We start from the raw sequence: 27106 nt of genomic DNA, 5'->3' as shown, positions 1-27106 counted from the left end.
GTGAAGTTAGATTTTCAAACTTTCAAAATGAGTCACAGTAATTTTCCCACTGAAGCCTTTTGAGCATTAGGGAAACAGAAGGCTCCTTAGATGCCTCAAAGGATGGGATAGTTTATAGCCTTGTATTTCCAGTGATCACAAACAGTCACACACACACACACACACACACACACACACACACACACACACACCTAGAGAGGGTGATTTGCTCCCTCTACACGCCCTTTATGATTCAGAGGAGTCTTGCCTGAGACCTTGTAAGCTGAAAATCTCCCTTGGCAGGGGCTGGATTTCACCTCTGGCTGACTTGTACACGTTTAACTTCCCACAAGAGAGAATCTGGTTTGAAATATGCACATCTACATTTACAGGGAGCACAAAGAAGAGTAACAGGTCAGATCATGGAAGTTTGAAACAAAAGAGTCGATGTGAAACTTTTGACAGCCGTGCTCAGCTACGGGCTTAATCCTTTAGATGTTTTAGATTCATTCTTGGAGAGGAAATCATTACTTAAAGTGGCTAATTTAGAATTGGCAGTGGATCCAGGGCAAGGCTGTTTACATTACTGATGTGGACGAGCTTCAGTCATTAAAATGTGCCATGTATAATTCATTCCCTTTCAGTGCTTTCAGGAGAGAGCAGGTGTTACTTTTTTTTTTCAAGACAACAAAATAAAAAGCAACTGAAAATAGCTCCAGGAAAAAAAGAACATGACTGTTGAGCATTTGTTTTGTTTTGTGCCGGGGGACATCGTACAATATCTACGGTCCATGTGTGTACTTCAAACCTGTGACTCCTCTAATACAAACTTGATATATGAACCTGAGTAGATTCCTTGTGGCTATTGATACATTGCAGGATTACATTTTCCCAGAATATAGCCAAAACATATGCATCATCTTTCATATTTCTTCATTTGTGGCAGGTATACTGTTTATTCATACTCAGTGTTTCAAACTTTTACTTTTACCTGTTATCTTAATGTATTCAGTAAAATGCACACATCGCATCACATTTGACACAAGCGGTATCACCAACACCATGTTGTTACTGAGCCGTTTAGCTACAGTTGATGAAACATGGTCCTGTGCAGCTGTTTCTCGTTAATCACATTCATTTATTTTTCTTGGTCAGGTTTTATTGTGAAACATCTGGAAGATGTCTTCAGTGATGGTAACAAGTATCTTTGTACCGACCAGAAAAATAAAAATAAAAGTGGCTTTTATTAGCAAACAGTCTTCATCTGTTTGTGCCAGTGGCTATGTATCTGTATAAAATGATACATGTTTGCACCTTGTTGCTCCTGCACTGCAGAGCAACCTGCTCATGAACAAATCCAATTACTTAGCTCCTCAAAACGTTACTCAGCTACATATAAAACATTTTTATACTATGTGAGTATTCTGGCCCCAGGACATATTAGAACTCAATTTCAGTGCGTTTTCTGCACGACTGAAACAATTTAACCTCAGTGTCACATTCACAGCTGAAAATGTGCAAGGACCCGAAACAGTTTTCTCTTGTTGATAAACACATACTTGTGTTTGGTTATGTTTTGTCATGATTTATTGCACATTTTATGTAAACAGTCAAGCTAATGACTGCAAAAATATTACCAACACTGTTGGAGTTGTGTAACCCAACTCTCAAATACACGAGGCCATGCACTTACACACAGACACACACTCCTAGGGAAGTAAGTGCATTCTCTCATGTCCCTTTGCTCTTTCACACACACACACATACACACACACACTCATAGTGCATGCTCCTCCCAGACACACACGATCACATCATGATCTAAAGTCAATGATGCTGGGCTGCCAGCAGCGAGCACAGGAAGATGGTGGAGAAGAAAAAAAAGAAAATCAATATATGAAACACAATACTGCACATACTGTATTTATCATGTGCACATATTTCTGACAGCCCACTCCACATTACCAAGGAACATTGACTAAAGCATTTGCATGTGTGTTACTGGGACATAAGAGTATCAGTGCGTCAATACAAGCCATTAACGTTGCAGGCTTGTACGAGAGGACGGCTGGGGGAGGGGGTCACGTGAGGTCACTGTCTGACCTATAATAGAGCAGTCATTTGAGGATCGACCTGCACTCGGCCTGGATGGAGTTATGGCTTTGACTGATGACAATAGGGTTGAAAATGATCCGCTTTGGCCTTTGCGTAGGTGTCGGGGTCAGTCTGCTGCCCGGTCGCTACGACATCGGTGAGCTAAGGTCAGATCAATCCTGACAGCACCTCATAGATGCAAAGATTTACTGTTGAGCCTCATAGGGAAGCTGGATGACTAATTCAACTAACATTCATGGTGGTCAGGCAGAGACTACCATGACAAACAGCTCTCTGGGCCAGGTTTCATTTATATGGTTAAAGACCTGATTTACCTCTCAGCTTGAACCACAATGTGACACTTAGAGAACAGATGAGGTTGTGTTTTTTCCACCAGCATCATCCTTGAACTTTGATGATGCAAAGATGTATTATCAAGCTGTAGTGAAGTTTGAGAGATAACTGTTGCTGAATACATTAGTGTGGTGAATGATCCTCATCTTGTGAGACATTGAAAGCTACTTCACTCAGTCAGCATAAATGGCAGCATCGTGAAACTTTATTTATGTGCACTTAGGAGAGGTGGCTGTTTGAAGAACATGCTTGTGGGAGATGGGGCTTCACACAGTAAAGTTTTGAGTTAAGGGACATCCCTAAATGTTACTCATGTTGATGAACTGTCAGCATTTAAAATGTGTTGCCCGGGGCTAACATAACAAATATCCATAAATCCATATCAGGCACTGAAGAAATGAAATCTGGACACAGTAGCTCGGAAATAAATCATTAATGCTGCTGCTGAGCACGTTTTATAAAGCACCGTAATTAGCTTGAGATTTTAGGGCTTCCCATTGTTATTGCTGGTGTGATTTATTATATTTTATTTTATTATATTTTTTTCAAAAGTTTTACCCACTAGTTTTTGCCGGAAATAGAAGCATCTCGTATCCTCCCAGGATCAGTGAAAAGTTGAGTTACACAACATCACGGTTGAGAAATTCTGAAGACGTGGGAGCACAAATTGGTTGCGGCAACAAAATCGGGTATTGCACCTTTAAAAGCCACATGGAGCTCACTGCTAGACGCTCCTCATACATCATGCAACAGTGGTAAATGGGAAAAGAAACATCTCTCCGCTGTGTATCTTCATGTGTTAATATTAATATGCTCCAGTATTAAAATACAAACAGACGTATAAAGAACAATGCGCAAGAACAATAAATCAGAGTGCAGGTCATATGGGGTTGTTGACCGTGTGTGTGTGTGTGTGTGTGTCGTCTCTATGAGGGCTGAGGTAAGAGGCTCCTGTGCTGTGGAGTGAGACGGAGGGCATTAGTCAGATTTGACCAACAAAGAGGCTGTGAGCACACAGCCAGGGGATTAGACCAACACCACAGACTTTCATTAGTCTACGGAGAGGAAGGGGAAAAGAAAGAGCAACGGAAAGGTGGAGGGAGAGAGACACTGGATTACAAAGATAGCGGGGGGACTTTCAGGACTTGGGGGAGAGGGGGAAATGTAAAGATGGAGGATGAGCAGGGAGATAGAGAGAAATGAAGCGAGGGAGACACTGAGAACAGTCAACCACTGGATTAGTCCAATACCAGGGGCTTTCATTAAATGGGATAAAGGGAGATGGATGGATGGACAGGGAAAAACAGGAGAGTCAGGGAGTGAGAGATGAGGAGGAAGAAGGAGGAATAGGATAAATATGCATGCATGGGAGGAAATAGGGACATGAAGGAATTGGAAAGGAAGTGAATAAAGAGATTAGGTAAGGCACTGTGAAGACAAAACACATTTCTAGCAAAATAATAATAATAACAATATGAAGAAGAAATAGAAAATTTTGAGAGAGGTGACAAAGAAAACAGAAAACACTGAACAGAGAGACAGAGAGAGAAGACGGACAGAAAGTTAAAGGAGTTTCAATAGGGGTGTGTGTGTGTGTGTGTGTGTGTGTGTGTGGTGGGGGTAGAACAACAAGAAGCAAGGATTAATCCTCCACTGCACCCACCCACCCCCCCAACACACAACACACACACATGAACACATTCAGGTCCTGGGAGGAACACTGCTGTGCCAAACTAATTACCTACTAACTCAACTACAGCTCAGCCTCACACACATGAACTGCAGCTTTTTACAATGGAGTGCCAGACCAGGTCTACGAGGTGTGTGTGTCTCTGTGTGTTGGTCTGCATCTGTGCAAATCTTTATCTTTATGTTCTTTTGTGGCTGCAACTGTGTGCGGCTGTGTTTGTGTGTGTGCTTACATTTCAATAAGACCGTGACAAATTAAACGTCTCCACTCAGCAAGACAAACAATCTACTCCAGGCCATGGCAGTTTTTTTTTCTCCTTCTTCTTCTCTTTTTCTCATTTGCATATCCCTCTGTCCTTTATCTCAAAGCTCACTCCAACCTTCATTACATGCTCTATATTACTTTTTTTTAGCCTATAACAGCTGCAGCTCCCTCTCATAGAAGACATGATTGTTTCTCATTAATCAATTAATTGTCTCCACAATAAAATGTCAGAACATTTTGAAAATGGCTTTCACATTTTCACAGTGTCCAAAGCGATATCATCAAATTGCATTGTTTTGTCCAAAGAGCACACAGCACAGCGCTACACTATCCAATGAACATGTGATCTGAAAACATTTGCAAAGCTAAACGTCTTTGTATCCACGTTCACTCGCTGACAGTCCTTTTCTTCTTCTTCTACACATTTGTTCTTGCATTGCGGCCTGTACTCTGTTAATTATGGAAAAGTGTTAACCTACTGGTTGGACTGTATCACATCATTTGTCTCCACCGGTAGTTTCTTTACTGTTTTACTTAGCCTACTAAACATTTGTATTTATTTATTTATTTTCAAGTATATTTTGATGGCTTTAATTGACAGGTTAGTTGAGAGAGACAGGAAATAAGGCGGCAGAGAGAGATGGAATGACATGCAGTAAAGGGCCACCCGATGCGGGATTTGAACCAGGGCCAGCTGCAGAAACTATAGCCTCTGCACACTGCGCCCCCTCACTAAACATTTAACTTAATCACCTGTTTTTAGTCAGTTGCACACAAGCATTTAGTCTCTGCCGGTGAAGTTCTTGAAAACCTGTACAATCCATCAAAATGAATGTGGCAATGTCACTTTAACAAAGCAGCAGCCTTCTTTTTCTCTGTCAGACAGTACTGTGGTTTAATGGATGAGGTGGCATTGAAGCCAGTGCACTCATTAAGAGCAGTGATGCACACGCAGACGTACAGACACAATAAACCCAAACAGGAGATATTTTTGACTTCCACTACACACTGTATAAAAACACTGAAGGCCCTTAGAGACGTAAATTGTCCATGTGTAAAGTTAAAATTGGAATTATGTCAACGAGTCAAACTCCGGAGTTCTGTGAACGTCAGATCTGAACGTGTTGTTCGTGACAGAGCCAGAAAGTTCTGTTAACTTTTTATCTTCAGTTGGGGCGTGAAGAACTTATGTTACAGTTATGCCCAACGGACAAGTCACTGAAGTCATCCAATGAATTTATGGTAAAAAATAAGAGTATCTTATTTCCAGATGCTTAGAATGCACAGGTGAGTTTGTGAGTTTCAGTGAGTGAGTTTCAGACACTTCATGCTCTCTTCTCGTCTAGGGGTCATGATGAGAGAGATAATGACAGGTCACCAAAAGCCTTCATGGTGATAGGCTGTGACCAATAATTTCAAGTGCACAGGTGTGATAATGACTTGAGTCAAAATCCTGATATAAAGTAATACGTTACAGTAGCAGGAATTAAAACTAAAGTTGGATGAACTCAAAGGCTAAACTTAGAAAATGAGGTTGACTCACCTAACTCTTAAGGGTTTTTTTTATTAACTCTGAATCACATTAATTCCCACACTCCGTGAGCACAGGAATTAATTTTCTTGCCCCACGTCAGTATATGTGTTTGAAGTCTTTCTGATTCTTGCATCACCTAACACATTTGATTACCAAAACTATCTTGAAGGTTTTAAGCTTTGCCCCAAAGTGTGGGAACCGCTGTGGTCAAGTCCACACGAGGAGGTTGAGGTTCGCCCTCAGCAGCTTTGCATTGCCTTTTTTTTCAGAGGGAGGATTGTAAAGGTTTCAAGTGACAAGTTAATTTAACTCTGCAGGGAGTGGTAGTCACCCAATGATAAGTCACAATATTTCAAAATGTAGAGGAAAGACATAACAGGTTTTGCTTCCTCTTGCTGTTTGACTCACATTGACAAAAGTGTCAGTGTTTTTCTTTTTGTTGTTTTGTTATTGTTTAGATAGAAAATGCCAATTTAAGAATAGGATGGTATGATGAGTTCTTCTTGACAAGTGACTGTTTTTCATCCCTTCAAAAATGATTTTTCTCCAACAAATCACTGTTGTTCTTCACACTATTTTTATTTGTCTTGGCACAGCCGCTGTTTGTTTGCCAACCCTGTTGTTTGTTGAGACTGGCTCAGTGTGACTGAGCATGTCGAGGCTCTGAATCCCTGTCTTGATTATCGATTTTATTGAGCCGCACATTAAGCTCATTAGTGAATTCATATGGTCGCTACATCTACATTTGTAATTTTCTCTCCTTTAGTCTCCGTGTCTGTCTCTGGCAGCAGTTATAGATCGAAGCTTCAGAAAACCTTTTGATGTCCTCGGTTTGATGTCAGCCTCATTACTACCATAGGTGTGTGAAGTCGAAACATCAAGACGCAGCGTGAAGGCGCGATGCTACTGTGTGTCAACAACCTTTAATTGTTGTTGACATAGCATGGGAGCATGGTTGTTTCTCCTCACATGCATCACAGGCAAGCGTGGTTATGTACACACAAATACAAATACCCCTAGTTAGTGAGAACATGGGGGGGAAAGTTCATGTTTAAAGGTGTAATTTGTAAGTTGTCTGTCCACTGAGTGTAACTTCTTGCCTGGAACAGTTGTGGTTATCGTCATTTGACAAGACGCTACAGTGACTCGGTATCAGAAAACGACAAAATTGACCAAGGCTCGCTAAACTTACTGTACACTTACTAACAGCTTTTGTAAAGATTTGGTTAAATCTGCTGCAGTGAAACTCTCAATTTGTCTGGCTTAATGTCAAACTACCAGTGCATAACAGAAGAATTAAATGTGCTGTAGTGTATTTCATTCCTGTGCACCGCTGACCTTGGTATTTTTCAGTTTTTTTCAGCTTTCACAAAAGGTTGTCAACCCCATTAAAACTGGCAAATGTCACAATTATGAAATGGCAAGTCCACCAGCTTCAGTCTGTTGAAATCTGATGAGGACTGCCTCAAAATAAGTGCAGTTTAAAGATGTTAAAATAAGATATGTAGAATTTGGTTCCACTGTTCTTAAAGCTATATGCAATGGAAACAGCTGTCTCTGAACATTAGAAGATTAGATGAAGAAACATCTGAAGTAACTGAATTAAGAATCACAAACATTTGAATTGTTGTTGACTTTGTTGTGTTTGTGTATATCACAACCAATTGGACCTGACACTGGCATCCATCCTCAGAGGCAGTAAGTTGAATTGACCTTGACGACAAGTCATCTGGTCTGGAGTAAAACTCATCCTGACAATCACCCATGTACGCTGGGGATCAGGGGATGTCAGGATGGAGCTTCACTGAGCCAACAGCACCAGAAGTGGTCTGCCATCAAAGAACATTATCCCCATTTGACATTGTTTGTTTTGCTGTTAATTATCTTTTATAATAACTGATGGGTGACACAATCTTTATCTACCAGAGCAACGATGATTAATTATTTTATGGAAATCAATGAGAAAAAAACTGAGTTCCCAAATTACTACTCTAAAATGTTTTTGCGCCACCAGGGCCACGGTTCATTTGCAGACTGATATGATCAACTTCCTTTTACTTTTAAATAATGAGTTCCAGTGCAAATCTAAAAATAATAAAAAATTACACATATTATACTGAATTCAAAGCCAATTTTCTGGAGATCAGAACATATCATGACAATGAATCTAATTACTCAGTGACTTTTTTTTCGTCAAAGCACCATTGTGCAGTGAAAATCATTTGGAATGGGGTTTGGAGTTTTGCGGCGCACCGCTCATCTTCTGTGGATGTTCTGCCGGGTTAATGTAGCACTACGCTACCATTCGGCTGACACTTTGAATGCACCGCCAGATGTTGTCTTTGTCATAATGTGTTTTTAATCACCATTCCTGAAGTCAGAAGCCAGCAGGCAGCTTCCAATCCGATTTGCATCACTTGTTTCCCCTCATCTCTCCTTAACAGCTGAGAGGGGCTGTGGGCATCAATCACTCTTAACTAGACGCACTGTCACACATCTCCTATACGCCAACTTCTGAGACCCCACAGCCACGTAACTGTACAGTATGTGCAACAGGGCCAGCCGGGACCTCACGTTGCCAGGATCGGATTTCCACGTTTCATGTGTGACACATCATTTCATTTTCAAAATTAAAAATTCATCCATTTTGAGCCATTAATAAGTTGTTAACCTTCGGGGGCCAGCGTTTGTCCCCACAAAGGAAGTGAGGCTCTACAAAGTGATTGTGTGAGCAGAGTATTGTCTTCCCAGTGGCTGGTTAATACTTAAACATACTCTCATACTTTCTTTTCTCTTTTTCAGATGTTACACTGCGTGTGTGTGTGTGCGCAGAATCTTTATTACATGTATTTGTCTTAGAGTCCATTAATGAGTCTCTTTACTTCCCCCTTTCATCTCTCAAACGTGGCTACTGTATAGCACTTCAAACAGGTGTGATGGTGCTTCAGTTCCACAAAGCTCTCCTCATCAGAGCGCTGAAGGAGGGCTAGGTCCTTTTAGAAATATAGAATCGTGCAGAGGGTTGGAAAAACAAAACAAACAACAAATAAATTAGGAGGCCAACTTTCACCTTTCACCAAAGTGCAGCGTCTTTTGGAGAGACAGACAAACAAATCTCCAGCTGTGCTCAGACAAACACGTCTGTCTGATGTGCAGAGATGGAGAAAAAAAGAAAAAACACCATAGATTCTGGATGCATTACGGCTGTACTGTTCACACAGCGCAGGATTCAAAACGCATTATCTTTTGTAGATTTGACTGTATTTCAATTCCATTTCATTTCTTCCACACTTTATTTGACAGCGTTAGAATATTGCCACCCACACTTTGCCCTCGAGAGAATTCGAGTCAATACGAGATGAGACCACTGAGAAAACCTTGTGTCAACAACCTGCGAGGAAATCAAGATGCCTCACACACGGCATGAATCAACAAAGCGATGATGGGTATCTCCAGGAGTGAAGGAACTTGCCGCTGCACCGCCTTCTTTCTCTCTCTTTCAACTCCTCTACTCGACACCCATTCAATGACTTTTTTGTATTCCAATTAATTTACTTATATATTTACTCTGCCAAAATCAATAGCACAGGCTGAGATGATCCCTTCCAAGAAAAACCGTCATATTTTGTTTTACAGGGCTCCTGCTTTTGTTGCAATATCTTGTCCAACAACCTCTGTCAAGGCCTTCAGCTTTAGGGCTTGTTGTGTTTAATGTGAGTTGAAAATTGTAACGAGAGAGCGAGTCTTTTTGCATCCATCAAGAGAAACTATTTGGACGGACGGGCTTTGCTTATAGGCTTATTAATGATACTTTAACTTTTGCTAATTCTTTTGTGGACAGGGTGAAATCGCACGGGGGTTATTTAATTGATTGTGAATGAAACTTGGATCCTGGAGGGGATTTGGAGTTGTGCTGCTTTCATATTGCAATGACTCACTGGTTTTCCCTGGATAAGAAACATTATCTGTATTTAAATTCAATATTAAAAGGGGTTTCCCCTTCTGTTGCATTTTGAGTTTTACTGCTTGGCCGCTTCTTTTTCTATACTTTTCTTTTGGTCAAGTACTCCTCTAAATCTTTGCCCACCTCTTCCCTCTCCTCTCCTGCCCCCCGACACTCAGCCCCCCCCCGACCCCCCCACCCCACCCAGCACCCCTCCTCCTCCCCTTCCTCCTCCTCTCTTCGCTGGCCTCTTCAAAGGTAAGAGGCCGTCGGCACGACTTCAGTAGGAGAACCACACGGCGATCAGACATGTCAGCACCTCCATCATGCACACACGCGTCAACACTTCAAATACACACATGCAGACGCACACACAGCCCCACGTGCACATGTCAGCACCTTCAATGCACGCACGCACAAACACACACACTGTCCACATGTCATTAGGGAGGTCCACATGGCTCATATAAAAGCTTGTCCAGCAGGAAGAGAGCAGGGGCACAGAGGAAGGAGGGAGGAGGGAGGGAGGGAGGAAGGGAGGGAGGGAGGGAGAGAGAGAAAAAGTGTGAGAGCAAAGAAAGAAGAAGGGAGCGAGACGGTGAGAGGTGAAGAGGGAATTTGGTGAAGCCGGTAGGGAGGGAGAGAAGCGCACGAGACGAAGGAGTGAAGGAGATGAGGAGGGATGTACACACAAGGATTACCAGTCACCAGAGGATTGCTTCGACTATCACTAAAGCTGCAGTGTGTGTGTGCGTATGTGTGTGTGTGTTTGCGCCCACAAAATCACTTCCTCCTGATCAGCTCTGTGCCTGCTCCAACACCTTTTACCATACAAACTACCTGCAATTACTTTCCATCACTGCTCTCTGTGCTGGTTTCCTTCCTTTTTTGCTTCTTTCCCTCCGACTCCATCCTTCCATCCCTTCTCTTGTTTCATTTTCTTTCCCTCCTTTCCTCCCTATTACCTTCATCTCCCCTCTGTTTTTATTTTTAGCCCCTCTCCCTTGATTCTTTGTTGCCATTCTACTGTGCAACCCATTTCCTTCTGTCCCTACTTGCTTTGCTCCCTCTGCATCTTTCCCTTCATCCCATCCTTCACCTCTAATCCTTCTTCCTCATTCTTGCCCTCAACTTCTGCTTCTTCTACTTTTTTTTCCCCCACTAAATCTGTCCACCAAAAAGTAGCGTGAGTGGTGGGAGACCGAGAGAACAGGATGTAAGACATATAAGTGGTTTGAGAGACCGACAGGAAGCAAAAAAAGAAGTGAAGGGAACCGGCAAAGACAAAGAGAAAGCATGGATGATTTTTGGCAGATAGAGATAATAGAGAGAGATGTTGTGCCAGAAAGGAGAGGAGAGTGGGAGAGAGCAGGGCTACCAGATAGAAACAGGCAGAGGGAGAGGAGTAGCAGAAATGGCCCAGAGAAGGATAATGTAGAGAAAGAGGGGGTGGTAGATCACAGGGAGACAAAACGATATGTAGGAGAGAGGAGTGCAGATAAAACAAAGCAAGGGGTTGAGAAAGAGAAAAAAAAAGACAGTGTGGGATAGCAGCTAGAGAGAAAGGAGAAGAGAGACTGAGAAGGAGAGGAGTCTATACTCGGATCAATGGATGGCCTGTCCTCTGCTGTGTCTGCATTTCCTCTGGCTCACACAATAAGGCCCTCTCACTACACCGAGGAGGGAGAGAGAGAGTGCGTGTGTTTAAGAGAGAAAGAGAGAGAGAGTGCATATATATGTGCATGTTTGTGTATGTGTGTGAGGGACAGAATGCCATTCAGAGTGAAAATGACCCCCCTGCACTCTGGTCTTTTCTTAATATTAGAGGTCAACGGTCAGTCTCCCGATGGAAATTTCAATCTGTAGTTTCTTGCAGGGCTGTGGAAGTGAATCTAATCTGGACAGGGGGGGGGGGGGGGGCTTTATCTCTGTCAGTGCGAATGTCCATAGGTTTTCTATCTGCTGGATGTGAGTGTGAAAGTGTTTGTCTGTGTGTTAGCCCCGGCGATATAGACTACACACAGCGCTTCTTTGCCTTTTACCTCCCGCTTTTTGTGGGAATAGGCTGCAGCTCTCACAGGACGCTGGGGAACGGAGAGAGAGCGGATATGTAAAACAGATGGATGGATGATGGGGTCATTATTTTCATATTAATCAATTACTCATTTAGCTACAGGATGTCAAATGGTGAAAAGTCCCCACAACAATTTCCCCGAGTCCGGGGGGACGTCTTCATATTGTTTTGGTCTGACTAACAGTCCGAAATGCAAAGATACTGAATCAACAATTGTGTTAATTGACTAACCATTTCAGCGCTAATGGAAAGATGGCTAAATGGGATGATGGGTGATGGATGCACAGATGGAGACTTCAGGCTTCTACTGGCCGTTAGAATGAACTGATGATGGTTTTGGATGATCTGATGAGCAGCTGCAATCTCTGCACATTGTGACAAACACCGGGGCAGAGGATGGAGCAGGATGAATACATTATTAGAGGGAAGGAACGCAGCATCAGCAGGTAAACTTGAGAAAGGCCTCAATAATGACACATCAGCGCCTCTCAGCCTCCTCCCATCCCAATTAGCTGTTGTTTGGCTTGAGAGTGTTGCTAACTCTCAGTTCGCTGCTTCAAAATGATGCCATTACTTTGTGTGTATGAAGTCAGACTGAAAGATTCAAACTAAGTGTTGTTGTGCCAAACTGCAGGTAAAAAGAAAGTATAGCTTATGTGCATATTGCAGATAGAGGCATCCTGGTTCATAAATGCTTCTCTGTGAGGCTTTCTTTTATTTTTTAAATGTGCTCTTCAAATAAATAGCCTTGAGTCATTGGCATACAGGATACAGGCATTTTTGGTCAAATGAGCAACACAGTTATGGGAAATAATCAGTGGAAGGTCCAATAGTTGGTCCATAGTTCATACTGGAGGTTCAGCAATCACTACAGTCATTAACTGAAGTCATTAGTAGAGCAGAGATACAAATGTTGCAGTTCCAGCCCCTAAACTGTCAGGATTTTTTACTTTCGTCAACCTATCTATTTTTTTCTACCTTTGGGCTTTATTCTATTGGGGTCTAGAAATTTGTGATGGGCGTTTATCACCAGTGCAGACAAAATATAGAAATCACGGAGAGATTCAGCAGTGTGGTTACAGATGGATAACACCGGGATTAAAGGTGTAGAGATGGATTTCCTTTTTTAATGAGTTACTTTTTGGCAATTTTCTTGCCTTTGCTCTGAAAGTACAGGGAGATGGAGAACAGCAAAGTCAGAGAGAGAGGGTGGATGATGTATAGTAGAGGGCCACAGGTTGGACTTAAACACAGACCACTGCGGTAAAGGCTAAGTATTTATGTGCTTTAAACTTCGCCCTGTGTGCATGTGCCTGTGTTTACATGTTCTTGGTCTTGTATTATGATGCATGCTAATGAGTTTTTTGTGTGTGCAGAATGGATTCAAAGGCAAATTTAAAGCTCTAAATATCAGCATGCTGTGCTTATAATATCTCTGAATATTGTGAAAATATCAAGTTCCTCAAATTAACCTCCCTGCCATCAATCAATTTTGTCACAATTTGATGCTGGATATCTCCTAACACCAAGATTAAATTGAAATTTACTGCTCTGCCACTTTCTAACCTCAGCCTTTAGCGATTGTACATGGTTTCAGTTTATTTTTGGAGACAAGAGATTCGCCCAGAGACAGACATCAGACTGCTCGCAGGTTGCAAGGGCACAATAACACAAGGCCACGGCCGTGCCTCAGACCTGTACAAGGGTATCAGCTCACAAGGGTGTGTGTGAGAGAGAGAGAGAGAGAGAGAGAGAGAGAGATAGGGTGAGACAGTGTGTGACGGGGCGTGTGCATGTGTGTCCTCCAGCAGCCATGATGCATTAGTGTAACCTGATCCCTCTCCTCCCCTGTGAGCCCTAACCTTGAGACAGACAGAGATGCAGGTTGCAAAGCCATATTCTGTTATAAATGAGGCTGCTGCTCCTCATCACCCAATCTGTCTAATATTAGATAACCTGGTCGGGGAAAGTGGATTGTTAGGGATCCGTTGCACTGTTTGCAGTTTAGTGTCAGGGGTTAATTTGTGAGAATACATGCTTTTCTTTTGTTATCGTGGGTTTTATTTATGTATTCTTTTTAGGTTTTTTTTGGTGGTGGATTTTAGTCTGAAGCATTAATTTCATTCTTATGTTATTATCATCATCATCATTATTATTTAACACTTTAAAACATGTTCCAATTTTCAGTACCACCAACACTTTTTTTTGATTCTGACTTTTTTTTTCAGACATAGGGATGTTTTTTTAATATACTATATACATGCACATATGTATTTACAATGAGTCAAATCATAAATGAATAAATACAATAGTTCAAAAAAGTTATGATTTAAATTAGGAACTGCCAGATCAAACAATAAAAGCATTAAATTATAAATATCAGCCAATATTTGATAGCAGCTTGTGATACTTGACAGTGTGAATATCAAAAGGAATTCTGATGGTTTGATGTTATTACGTCACATTGTAAACATCATCACCTTCACTCAAATACTAATCCATCTGAGCAGGTCAACCTTCCCCACGTATCACGTCACTGTCTGTATCAACACCAGCCTCACGTTTAAACCCATATACTTCCATTACAGTACAAGTTTAATGCCTCTTCTGCTCTTCCACCATATTAAGAATAATATAATATTTTTACTCTTTATCTTCAACTTGAGTCTCCTGCAGTGATTAACATCAGAAAATCATTAAGCGAAGCTCTGTATTAAAGAACCAAAGCCTCCTCCTTCTCCTGACATGTTACAAAGCAGATAAAGCATTAATAGGGAAGAGACGTTTCATTACATCCTTTTGCTTCATTGTGAAAAACTGTGTTATGCCTCACAGTCATTTCTTTCATTAAGGAACCTGGGTCATTATTGGCCCAAGTATAACGAAACTCACAACTGAAATTCTTCATCTCGAATGCGTTTAATAATAATGGGGTATTATTCCCAATCTTATTCCCCTACATTAAATAATACTATTCCCAGAGCCCATTAAGAAACTTAATCATCAGGGGCTGAAATACACTGCGGAGAGATAATTACAGTAGATGATATTCACAGATAATTCACAGATGATCTCATGATTTGTTCGTTGGCTCTTTCTTTTCCCTTTCCCTTAGTTTGACTTTTTCTGCAGCAGCTATTCTTCTTCTGCAGCTCTCAGCCTTACACCTCACTGCCATCTGTCTTAGTTAGGGATTTTAAAAGTAGCAAGCCAGCAACATGAAAAAAAATGTGTCAGAAGAAGAAAGAGAAGAAGATGAAAAAAAACGAGGTGAGACAAGGATGAAAGAAGAAGACAAAAGTTATAAAAATAGACATGTGTGAGGCAGAACAATAAATCATTTACATACATGCACAGGGTAAGGTCATCAGGGTTTAAATATTCATTATGGGTGTCAAGTCGAAGCTTTTAGATCTTGTGGGATACAGTTTCGCTTCTCTCCTCATTTCATGTTTATGTTCGCTGAATTATACATCAAAATGAATGTTATAAATACACTTAGTATAGTTTTTGTTGTTGTTGTTGTTGTTTCCATCATCAGGAGCCATGGTGTGGTAAAAGCACTGCCAGAGTTCCAGGTTTAACTCCCACCGGAGTCGCACTCTCTGTAAAAGTGCACGGACTCGCTGGTCACTGTGAGGCATGCTGGGAAAAGGAAAACATCCACTGTGCAGCAGATTTATTCATGCTGTGGCAGACACTGCACAGGAGAGACAGGAGACACAAAGAAGCGCTGGCTGGCATTTACATCTGAGGCGTTTAAGCTGCCGCGCTGCACAACAGCGGCGCCTTATTTTGATGGGACACCTGACATCATTGATGGACACATTTGTCCGATCAAACCAGAGATCTCACAGTTATGAGACGGCTTCACTCTTTGATTTAACATTCAAAGGGTTTAAAGTCTCGTTTGTGGAGCAGGTAGAAGTTTATCATCCTGCTCAAAGACACTTGAACCTCTTTTGGAGATCACACAGGCTCTTTTGTGATGTTTTACAAATAAATACTGTAATGGAGGAACCAAATTAGATTTGGTTCATTTAAAGGAAAGTGAAATGAGTTTAAACAGTAGTAAGCAGGGTTGGATACAATAGGAGATGCACCTATTTAATACCACACAGTGGCTTTTCTACAACAGTGACTCATAATCTGACGTCTCTGTAGTATTGATCATTTTCAGGGCTGTTGTCAGAGTTGTATTGTTTTGAATTACACTGTGTAGTCTGCCTACTATTTCAGCACAGTGTGCTTTAATGCACTTTAATATTGGATCATAATGTAAAAAAAAAAAAAAAGGAAATTCACGACTCCTCCGCCTTTTACAACTTGTTTCACTCCAGGTTCCAGTCGTCTCACTGTACTTGCCCTTTTCCTCACCTCACCTCTTTTCATTTTGTTCAGTTTTTCATCTGCATTATTCTTTTCCTCCCTGTTCTTCCTGTCCCTTCTATCTGTTCATTTATCACCGGCCACATCTACTCTCCTTTCCCATCCCCATCTATTTCTCTTTCCTGTTACTTTTCCACCGTCCATTCATCTCTCCCCCTACTCTTTTCCCCCTCTCCCTTTTCTTTCTACCTTGTTCTCCTCCACCTTACTCGTTTCTCTTTGTCTCTCTCTCTCGCTTCCCTCTCTATTATTTTTCTCCCTCTCCACTCTCTGATGGGTGTCCTGTTCCCTCTCTCTCTCTGGGAGTAGCAGACCTCCTGACGGCTTAGTATTGATCCTCCCATCTCCTTCTCTTGCTATCTCTCTCTCCTCCTCTCCCTCTCTCTTTCACTCTCTCTCTCTCTTACACACACACACATGCGCACACATACATGCATTAGGGTGACAAGATAAAAGGGTTTGTATGCCCCAAGGCAAAAGCAGCTAAACATGAGACCAGAGGCTCTCAGCTTGGAGTATATGTATCAAGAACAGAAACATTTAACAAACCCAGGGCCACTTACACACACGTACACACACACACACACACACACACACACAGTATCTCTAACTGGAACTGTACGAAAATTACCATTATATTTATTTACAACCAGCTTATTTTTTATCTGAACATTAAGCTCAGCATGAAATAACATGAATCTTGCTACAGTTGAAACATTCTTCAGCTGTTGCCTCAGAAAGCTGAAGGCAACCAGCATGCTCCACGTCTGTGTAAAGGGAAATTTCCGGGTAATAATACTATATATAATCTTTGCCTTCCGGGGGAGGGAATACTTGACTCTAATTGGAAGAAGTTTCTTGTTTTTCTGTAAAAGACGGTTCCAGCTAAGCTGTTTTAGAGAATGTGTTGTGTTTAAGAGCCAGTCTGTAAAATATTATGTAAACAAATTCAAAATGTGAATAAATGGAGAATATTCCAGCTTGGGTCTCTATTTGATGCGATGCATGTATCATCATTACATTCACTAGGACTGTAGTTTCTGCAAAGTTTCCAAAGAAACTTCATTTCTGCACACGTTACTGTAATGAGAGAATAAGTTGGTGCGATAAAGCACATGACACAAGACCAGGCTGATGTCACTCAGTGGCAGAGTTGCACGAGTTTCACAGGGGTAGACAAACTCATGTCTTGTGTTGGTGTTTTGTATGAGGCACAGTGATTCAGCGGTTAGCATGATGGCCTTGTAGCAAAAAGGTTCTGGATTCGATCCCCAGAGCTGAAGCCAATCCATGTGGCGCTTGCATGTTCTCCCTGTGTCTGCATGGATTCTCTCTGGGCCCTCCAGCTTCCTCCCACAGTCTAAAAACACACACTGTTTGGAGACTTTAAGTGCTCATATGTGTGTGATTGTGAGCACAAATGCATTATTGGTCTCTATGTTGGCTGTGATAGAATGGGATTAACTCCACCCTTGAAATTCTGCATGGATGCATATTTTGATATTAACTCATTTTATATAAATTATTTACTATCTGTACAAAGATCACTCGTCATTATACTTCACTTATATTTCTTTACCTCATATGTCTTTCATTATTCTTTTTTTTTTAGCAGTTTTGAGGAGCTGCTAAACTACAGTTTATGTTATTCATGAGATAGATTTTACTTGTCCAAGGGAGGAAGAAAGATGTGATGGATACAGAGGCAAAAAAAAACCCAACCAAAACAAAACAAGGGGAAATCATAATGTAGATATAAATGAATTTATGTATGTAAAGTAAAATGTGTCTGCCTGAATCTTTGCCTGGGCCTCTGTTGCCTGACTGAAACAAAACAGCTGTCACCAAAATGCCTCCAGCTCAACATGTAAAAATAGATGTTTTATTTTTCACGTGTGCTGCTGTTGCTCTTCAGTCACAACAGCATCACAGACCTGTTAAACCTATTCAACTATTCATGAGAACTTTTAGAAATTCAAATTTCACAGTTGCATCTTGTTGCCACTCTGAGACACTGAGCAAAGGTGCACTAAGCAGAATAATGAGATAAATTAGAGAATAAATCTAATCAATTCATACGCACAAAAACTATTCAGTGTTCATCTTATAGTGCATCTGTCTCCTGAATTCTTTTGTTTGTGAGCGCCTCTCTATGTCCAGCCTACATGCTGTTTACAGCACCGTTCAGCAGAGGAGCTGCACTTCAGGTTCAGGTGGGAATACAACCTCTGACCGTGGCAGTTTAGTGCCATGGCCCTTCCACTGAGCCCCAAAGCTAACAGGAGGTCTGAGGGATCAATACCTGGCATGAACTACACAATGTGATTCTCAGCCGCTGTGGCCACATCAATCACCCTATTACCATTAGCTCATCTCTCGACACCATGTTGGACTTCTCCCTCCTGCCCCTCCTAGCCACTCTCCAGTCCTATATGACACCGGTTTCCCTTCCCCTCATGTCTCCCTTCCCCTCTCTCTTTTCCTATTTCTCTCTCCCCCTCACTCTCCCCCTGCCAGCTCAGCGGATGTCCCTTGTCACAGCTCCTATTTCAGCCTTCTGAAGTTTCCTAATTGATCGCAATTAGAGCCGCTACAGAGCAAAAAGGGGGTGGGAGGGGAGGGAGAGAGGCTGTGTGGCGGGAGGGGGCGGACAAACGGAGATGGGTAGAGAAAGTGTATATGCGTGTGTGAGAGACAGAAAGACACAGATAGGGGAGATCGGGGGTCGGGGTGGTGGTGGTGGTGGTGGGGTGAAATCAATGAGTCTGTTTTGAAAGTGGTTATATTAGCAACTGGGCTACATTTGACCACAGACTGCTGTGGTGATAACACAAGAGACAGGACGAGTGACAGAGAGACAGACAGAAGAAGAGGCAGCGACCCACAGGCAGACGGAAAAACAAAACATAGTACTCCAGGGAGTAAGGTAACACTGAATGACTGATGTTAAAATAGGAACTGGGAAAAGGAAACCTGTCCCACATTTCTGACGCCTTTTCTTTAGATTTATTGAGTGTAAAAAACAAACAGAGCTGCATGTGTGAGCACACATTCTGAGTGTAGCTTTCACACAGGCAGAGATGACACCAAAACTAGGCAACCAGATGGATGGATACATAAAAAATGAAATAGAATAGAATGAAATGCATACAAACCAATAAGAAAAAAAGAAAAGATAGAGATATATACGTATGTACTGTATGTGCTTGTACAAGAAAATCAAATGTGCAGTACAACAATGTTCAGGTCAGGATGCTATGCACGTTCACTAACAGTTTATAGATACAAGATTGCAAACTACTCCTGTGAGCTTGTCCAGTTCCATCCATAGTTCATTAACATCTGGATTCCTCTGAAAATCACCACCACATGTGTTTCTTTGTTGCTGCTTCCACTTTATAGTTAGTATGCGATATGAAGGAAATTAATTAAAGATTTTCCGGTTGATCACAGGCCAGGACCTGACTGAGAATTGTGGGTAAAAATCCAGACTGGGACAATTTGGCACAGGGTGACTTGCTTATGATTCCTGAGAGCGAGACGGGGAGATGTATTAACAAGGCGGGAAAGACACACACAGAGAAAACAGAGATAGGGATAAGTTGGGATAAAATCAAGAGAGGCAGACAGAGTGATTCGGTGAGAAATGTAACAGAAAAGAGAGAGACGGAGAGCGAGGGATTTGTAATAAAGAGATAGTGAGAGGCAGAATGACAAAGAGGAAGAATAACAATGGTGCCAAAGCCTCTTCCATCCTCCTTGCAAACGTCCCTGATCCCCTTTTTTCTCTCATTTAAATTCCTCACCATTGTCATTGCAATCCAGGCCTAACCCCCCACTGCCTGGCAAATATGCACACACACACACATGCACACACACACACACAAACACCCAAACACTCATGGACATAAGAGCACACATGCGTTGACCTCCAACAGCAACCAGGGCCATCCCAGGCCAGGGAGTCGGCCTCACACATCTTTGGTAATCCCTATCAATGGGCACACACACATGTACACACTCACAATGTTTGCTGGAAAGATAGGCTCAAGTTTCCCCAGACTGCAGATGTCAACGTGACCTTAGCCACGCTAACATGGGTGTGGAATAGCAAGCAGCTTGTCACCAAGAATCCAGTGTCTTGTCAGCAACACGAGGCCGGGCAGGCCGGGCGCAGCGCTCACTTGTGCCTTGTCAACATGTATAGACGATATAGCTGACTTTAATTCTGTTCCTCGCCTTACCCTGCCCTGGTCAATAGGACTTACAACCACAGGACCCTGGGCTTGTCAGCAACGGTGTCTTACAGAGCCGACGTACTGCGCTGAGTAGCGTTAGCCTCCAACGTCCTCAGAGCTGCAGCAGCAAGGCTAGGAAATAACTTGTTGTCAGCATGGGCAGGACATGGCTGGGTTAATACAATTCCTTGGCTTATCACTCCCTTGTCAGCAATTCTAGGTCATAGAGATGGCAGCCTGCGCTGATCTTAATATTGTCTTGTCAATGTGCAATAGGCTACATTTGGACTGTCAACAAAGCGCAGAATCATGTGAGAGAGAAAGAGAGAGATGATGCCTTGTCTGCAAAGTCAGAACAACGCTGGTGTTGTATTATTCCTTGCCTTATCACTCCCATGTCAGCAATGCTAGAACAGAGATGGTAACCAGTGATAGCCCATGAACATCGTTGCCTGGCCTCAGTCTGGAAATAATATCTTACCTCTGGAGCATTATAAGATATAACCAGAAATGGGAAAACAAATAATGCTAAAAGCTGCACTTTTGAAAGTTCATTCTTTTGAACCATCATCACTAATTGAATTTGTACTACATATTTCTATAATGACATACGAGACTGAAAGACCTAATTATTTCACTTGTTTATAATCACTCAGATAAAATCGGAGCAATTATAAAATAATTTTACTACTCTCCCACTGTACTCTGCACCTCCATTACCTGTCATTCTTTCTCAAAGTGGGTTATGTTACAGAAATATATAAAAGAGAAAATGTAACAGAGTTGATGATTTGATGATTAATGAATTTGTTTACTATTTTAGGCACAAACTGAGAATATTATATTTCAAAAAGTGAGGAAAAACACCCCCCCATACGCTTTCAGATAATCTGGAATCCATTAGGACAGGACAGGCTACTAACACACACGCGCGAGCGCACACAACATGAAGGAAACTGTAAAGGCAAGAGTGACTGACACAAACACATGTACACGTATGGAAAAAAAGAAAAGAAAAGGACTATCACAGCTGTAAAGACTAAAGGTGAATTTGCTAAATAAATCATTCACCAGCACAGAGCAGACTGTGGACAAATCAATGCTGATCTGATCTTAAATAACCACGTGTGTGTGTGCGCGCGTGTGTGTTTGGAAGGAGGTGATTCTGGCGACAAGGCGACCTAGAGGGATCAAAAAACCCTCTCTCACATTACTGACGACAGGCAGGAGATGCATGCGCTTGTAGCAGTGTAGATGACACGGCGGCGTCTACAAAGCAGTTTGCTGACCTGCATGCCTGTGGGAGCATTAGTAGTCATCAGAAAGAGAGAGCGGGAGAAAGAGGGGGGAGGAAAAGTTCTCATCTTCATAGACCATCTCACATTCACGGCTTTACAGAGGCCTTTTTGACTTCAGATAAGTGTGGGGGTTAAATTAGTCGCCCTGACCTCTTCCATCCAATGAGTTCACAGGCGAAAAGACACTGAGCACTGTGGCCGAGTTGGACTTATCAAATCATATGTATTTAGTGGGGAAAAAATGTTACTAAACTCAGTTTCAATTATACAGAGCTCTAAACTATTGCACAGATAAATAAATGCATTTGCTCTGCAGCTGTATAATTAAGAGCCAGCAGCTTCATAATAAATGTGCGCACAGGGGATTATATATCTTGGCTTTAGAAATGATTTCTTTCCAGCTTTACCTGCAACAGAGTGACAGACCCGCTGGTCTCCTGAGTCTCCGTCCCCCGAGTCTTCCGTCTTTCCAATTCATTTAATGTGTCTTGCGCGCCTGAATCTCTGCTCTTTGTTTACCGCGATTATGCAACATGACACACGCCTTGCTGCGAGCCAAACCGTCCCGATGGGGCGGGGAATGGAGTTCTGAACTTGAACTCAGCAGTTAAACAGAATCGGTTTGCGTCCTGGGTTCAAATCCCCGGACCGGCACGGTGAAAAAAACTTAATGAATAACTCTCCTCCCTCACCCCCAGTCGAGCTGCCCCTGGAGCAAGGCCCTGAACCCTCAGCTTCTCTGCTACAGTTGCTGACTGAGCAACAATTTGCATTTGCTAATTCTGTATGCAAACATCATCCGTCATTCATGCGCAAAAATAAATCTGTCAGGTTCGGAAGCTGATTTTTATTTTTAAGTTTGAATGAGTGGCATTAAACTTTAGCTTCAGGTTGCGGTGAGTGAATAAAAGTGTGTACACATACTATTAGTTTTCAAAGCACTGCGGCAGGCATGGACTTCCCTGTATGTAACCTTATAGTCCTGAGCTGTCAGTATGAATGCATGGCAGTGACCTGCGTGGAATCTGGATATCTGTCTACGTGTGTGTCCACTCTGTCTGCGTATTTCCTCTACGAGTGCGTGTTTACGTGCATGCCTGCGCGTGTGAGCCTGTGTGACGGTGTGTAACGTCTGTATGGCCACATTTCCGAAGTTTCCATGTCTGAGTGTCAACGTGTGTGTGTGTGTGTGTGTGTGTGTGTGTGTGTGTGTGTGTGTGTGTGTGTGTGTGTGTGTGTGTGTGTGTGTGTGTGTGTGTGTGTGTGTGTGTGTGTGTGTGTGTGTGTGTGTGTGTGTGTGTGTGTGTGTGTGTGTTTGTCGGTGGCATTTCTGGACAGAGGAACTCTATCCGCCTCCATGGAGTCCTTTCAACGCCCGCCGCCACACACACACACAAACACACATCACACATCCCACTGCTGACACACGCATGTCACCACGGCAACCAGATACAGCCCGAGACATGCTACTGACAGAGAAGCAGAGACCACCATACTGGCGAGCCAGAGGTTTCTCCACATGAGGATCGGACAGCTGCTGCAGTCGGCCTCGCTGAATCCTGACAGCCTACAAATTTCCAACAATGTTCTCGGAATCAAACGCAACAACATAAAGCAGTTCATGAATCTTAGCGCTGAAGGAAGAGCCCTTTATTCCCATCGTCAGACTGCCTTGTTCTCACATATGCCAAACAGATTCACAGTATTTCTGGGGCTTTTCACACATGTGGATCCCATTGTTGATTCGATTTCATACAGAGCGCTCAGCGCCGGAGCAATCGTCTTCAAAGTGGTGATGGGGAAATTTCACGTGATGCTAGAGCAAATTTACAAGACGTTGCAGACTCGCTTGCTGATATGGTTGAGCAGGGAAAACAAAAAGCAAGAGCAACACACTTTTTGTCTATTTATAAGCAGAATGGAATGAGCTTCACGGGCCCCTGGCTCGTGAAACTTAGTCAGCACAAGCACCAAATAAAGTCTAAATTCAACTAGATTAAAAATTGATACAAAAGGGGGGAAAAACAATTGAGTTGTAGTGTGTTCAAGCCAAAAGCAAAGACACCTACTATATATTCAAAAAAAGAAAACTCACCTTGGACAGGACGAAACGTCAGCACGATCCTCCTCTTCACCCTGTTAAAAATAACCAAGAGTTATTCAACTGATCTGGGAAAAAGATTCATTAATCAGTCAAAATGATTAGATATATAAAGATTCTGGCTGAGAGTATCCACATGATCGCCACACATCTGGAACATTTAGTCACGACCCCTAAAGAAAGCTCATCTCTGCTGATATTGAGGAAAGCATCTGTCTCTCTGTGTCTTGTTGAAAGGGTTAACATCCTGCAAAAATACAGGATATAGTATTGCATCTATAGCTTTTATAGATTTTGCTGGACTCCAAGCATATGGTGTCTGATGGAAATGGCAACATACTGCAAAACATTTAGTACATTATTCTACTTAAATGTTGAATCAAGGAGCAACATGGATGTGTTTGCATCAGTTCACTTCTTCATCAGCTCTCCCCTGCTGTCCATCCTCCCTGCAGTATTTCTACACTGTCTATCTCTCGCTTTTTTTAATTCCTTAATGGTGTGTATTTAATCAGGCAGTATTCAAACAGCATGTGAAAAGTCTAAATGTGCATGCATCCAGCCCGCGGGGAGTTCAGTGCAGTCTTATCTACTCCGTGCATCCATTTCTCCCCTTCCTCCATCGCTCCCTCCATCTGGTTTCCATTCTCTCCACCTGCCCATCAGTCTGCAGCCAGGGACAGGTGAGCCTATTACACGCTTCTCACACTGTCTGCTACACACTCTCATACACACACTCGCACGTACACACGCTCTCACACACAAAGCCACACTAGCTCCACTTCATGGTAACTTAACGTGCCACGCAAAAATCAGCTGCGCTGTATAACGGCTGTTACCACAGCCACGTCACGCTCCTGATGAAGTGGTCTAGTGCTGAATATGAAAGCTACAAAAAAAAAGAAAGAAAAAAAATGCCATTAGGCTACTGGAGAAGAGAGGAAAATAGAAGAGAATGGATATAGGCTTAATAGAATAAAATAGGTCGAGCCCTGAAATTGGACTTTTGAGCTTCGAAAGCCAAGAGCTAAATTTAATTAAGAATTTAAATGTGAAGTGTAATTGAGTCAATTTAGCACTAAAAAGGAATTAAATCTTAACGGGACAGCATCAGACTTACAACCAGTTACAATGAGGTGAACTAAGTATAGTCTATAGGGCTTTCAGATCCCTGTATACTCCCAAAATGTTTCCATTGAAAAGCAGAAGCTGAGCTAATGTGAGCCAATCATAATCCACTGCAAATACACTGGTTCTCTGAAGCATTACCTCTGTGACAGTAACATATCTGTTAGTTATGTGTCTCTCATATTTCCCTCTTAACTTCACAGACCAACTAAAAATCTTGATTCTACACAAACTTCCTATAGTTTGGTGCTGCCTTTCAAAATAAGAACCGCTGAATTAATTTATACGAGTATATATTCGTCTGCCAGCCCTACATTGTTGCGAGCCGAGGAGAAGACGATTAAGTGCCAGGCTTAAAGGTGATGATCAGTTCTCCAGCAGACTGCTGTAGGCAAGAACATTAAAGCCAGAGAGAGTGGAAGGAGTGCTGCTTAATATAGATGAGAGGAAAACACGTTGTGCCCTCATCTTTTCACTCCTGTTGTAATCACTGCAATCAATTGTAGTAATCCTCTTTTGGCCGGGATTCTCGTGTGCACTTTGGTAGATATGAAAAAATACATGAGTTGCAGAGAGCAAACAAGTTTTCAAAAGACATAGTTTTCCAGTATCATGTCCCTGAACATTTTCTACCACATCAGTGTGACAGATTTGGACAATTTGCTTGTTTTCTGTTTCATTGCTGCTTGTATGTAGAGTCTAAGCAGCACACCTTGGTTCCTCCAGATCCACCAGCATGAGGAGAGAGAGAGAGAACAAGAGCATGTTCTGCAACATTGCCGGGCGCACTAACATGTGAAATATCCCCTTCTAGACAAGTACACACTTCCTCTCCATCTCTCACTGTCCCCCCGTCATCTTACTGCTGTATCTGCCTCTCTTCATCTTAGTCTTCCTCACTTTCTCTCTCTCTGCCTCTCCACACACACACACAGCTAAACTTTTTCCTCCCATTTTCTCCTTCTTCCAGACCTTGACACCAGCTGTACATTTCCAACTCAGCAGTTCTTGACGTCTCCAGATGACACAACAGGATTTCACACTAGCTAAGAACACACAAATAACAACAACACTGAGAAAAAAAAAAAACAGAGAGAAAAAGTCAAAATAACCCAAAACGAAATCGGGCAAATCAGCAAAAACAAATCTCACAGGCTGGCCGCTGAGCAGTTCCAGATAGGAAGCTTGATGGTATTAGCAGACCAGGCTAAACTTATTTATGTGGCGAGTGGAAGCATGATTATGCAAGAAAGAAAGACCAAAGGAGAATAAGAGGAAGAGCTAAATATACAGACGCTACTACAGAGAGAAGGATTAAAATAGATGAGATGTGACTGCGAACAGTGAGAGAAGACTCTCTGAGATAATTACACACTCAGCATGTGTCTTTTCAACACCCCCATAACAGAAGATCACCCCAATTCCACAGCCACAGAAATCCAAACTCCATATGTATCATTACATTTTTTATAATATTCAATCACAGCACTGGAGCGTCACAGCATGAGTGGACTTTCTCTTCAGCGGGCAACACGAAGGCCTGCTAAAATCTTAAAGTCATGGCTGTACATCCTGATTCAGGGGACACGCAAGGGAGGAGATGGGAAAACAAATCATTTTCGCTTGCAGTCAGGATTACGAATGCATTGCGTGAGCCAGACAACGGTAGTAAAATGTAAACTTTTGTGGTTGCGCAGGAAGTTGGTCTGTGTCCATATTCCTTTTTAGGAAAACAAGACGAGAAAGAAAATGATTTGAAATTCTGGCTGACGGGTTGAATCACGTCATGTCATGTTTTTCTCAGTTTTGATCTTGAACCAATGAATGCTAAAGCTGACAAAAACCTGGAGGGTCTTTTTCTATTATTATTTGCAATGCAAAAGAATACTCTTAATGAGTGTTGTGACAAACAGTGGATTACTTCTTTAAGTAGAAGCGCATGCACGGAAACTAAATGCTAATCAGGAGATTTCTTTCAACTTTAATTGCCGACTGTTGTTGTTATCAAGAGTTACCCAGT

The 27106-nt window shown here is 42.2% G+C and overlaps 1 protein-coding gene across 1 annotated transcript in view; it reads right to left on the bottom strand.

Annotated features, from left to right (window-relative positions):
* cntfr (ciliary neurotrophic factor receptor) overlaps positions 1 to 27106 on the bottom strand; it is a 236320-nt gene that overhangs the window by 175517 nt on the left and 33697 nt on the right. The window contains exon 2 of the mRNA XM_083983879.1: positions 23953 to 23993. The gene's annotated coding sequence lies outside the window, so the exon portion shown is untranslated. The remainder of the gene's footprint in view (positions 1 to 23952; positions 23994 to 27106) is intronic.

This window comes from Trachurus trachurus (genome assembly GCF_905171665.1).
Source record: "Trachurus trachurus genome assembly, chromosome: 12".
Classification (NCBI taxonomy): Eukaryota; Metazoa; Chordata; class Actinopteri; order Carangiformes; family Carangidae; genus Trachurus; species Trachurus trachurus.
This window is presented reverse-complemented; position numbering and strand designations above follow the sequence as displayed.